A 1,465-nucleotide genomic window follows, 5' to 3' on the forward strand; every position below is an offset into this window, starting at 1 on the left:
TGTATGTGTTTATGTGTGCTCATTGTGCTTGCTCATCATGTCGTGTCTGTGACTAAAGAGATGAGATGGATACAGGTGACACCCCTTTCTCTTCTAGAGAACGAATTCAAGAAAATCAAAGACCTAAGCATAGAAACTAAAAAGGAAAAGTTAAATGTCTTACAAGAGTAAATTTGCCAGATATTTGTTCTAGGTCAAGTTCACCTTACATTAAGGATTATTAAAAACAACAAAACTTCCTCTAAAGAGGTAACTTATAACTTGTCAGATACTTTAGAAAAGATTGTAATATCCTGTTATTTAAAAGGAGGAGGCAACTGATCTGACTTCTAAGCCAGCCTGCCTCAAGATAACAACACAATTTGCCTTAGTTACTTCTAATAAAAACATTTCCAAGTGTGTTATTGGTATTAATGACATAAAATTGTATTAAGACTACTTTCTTGTTAGTAATAGGATTAATCAATTTGGTGTAATTTTTTAATAGCCTTATAAAAAAGATAATTAATCTCTTATCAGCCTTTTGGCTAAGATCAAGTGTAGTACCTGTTCTTATCAGTTTAATATATGATACATTCTCTATCTGAGGACAATATATTAAATGGATTTTTGGAGTTTGGAGTTGGAATAGGAGCTTGCTCCATCCACTCCACGCATCGATCTGGTATTGCAGTACTTCTAGGAATGGTGCACTCACTTGGGGGAATAAAAATAGAAAAGAAAGAAAGATAATTAATGATGGGGTGAGATGAATTGATTGAAGGAACTAGGAAGGAATTTTTCAATGATTACTTGCTAAAAATTCCTTGTGAGTGATACTTAGATCAGAATGTTAAAGTATGTAAATAAAGGTGTGTGGATGTAAAAAAAAAAAAAAAAGAAATTTTCAGACTAAACCTAAGTACCATGCCTAAAGTTAAAGGTTTTTAAACTGTTTACAAACTTCAAGAAACAACAACAACAAAAAAAAAAAAAAAAAAAACAACTAATTTTCAGGCTAAAATATGTTGGGATAGTTTGCTTAAGTTTTATCAAATTTAAGTTTTGGGTAAAAATTAAATTGTTTTATGTTTATAAAAATTTGTGTGGTACATAAAATCAATAGCTATCAAGTTTAAGCCAAAATCATTGGTTGTCAAATAATATTTTTTCTTTCAAATTTTTTTTCAAGGATTATATTAATATTTAGTTAACTATTTTGGCTCAGAAAAAACCAGACTCTACTCTATTGTATGTAAAGTAACTGTCTCAATTTTTACATCTTAATTCCAGTGCTTATAACAAAATTAACTCTTAAGACATATTCCCTACTTTAGGGTATAGCCTCATGCTCAAAAAATGGTCCTCATTTGATATATATATATATATGTGTGTGTGTGTGTGTGTGTGTGTATGTGTGTGTGTGTGTGTGTAATTCAAGCTCCATGGTTCTGTTTCCAATGTTCTCTGGGTAATTTGTACCCAG

The 1,465-nt window shown here is 30.7% G+C and overlaps 1 non-coding gene across 1 annotated transcript; it reads left to right on the plus strand.

The window, feature by feature from the left end:
* The first annotated feature begins 507 nt into the window (after window positions 1-507).
* On the plus strand, window positions 508-698 carry LOC123463651. The gene has a single exon (XR_006639054.1). It is a non-coding gene; the product is annotated as a U2 spliceosomal RNA (small nuclear RNA).
* Window positions 699-1,465: the final 767 nt, after the last annotated feature.

The sequence above is a fragment of the Jaculus jaculus genome, chromosome 9, assembly GCF_020740685.1.
Source record: "Jaculus jaculus isolate mJacJac1 chromosome 9, mJacJac1.mat.Y.cur, whole genome shotgun sequence".
In the NCBI taxonomy this organism is placed as follows: Eukaryota; Metazoa; Chordata; class Mammalia; order Rodentia; family Dipodidae; genus Jaculus; species Jaculus jaculus.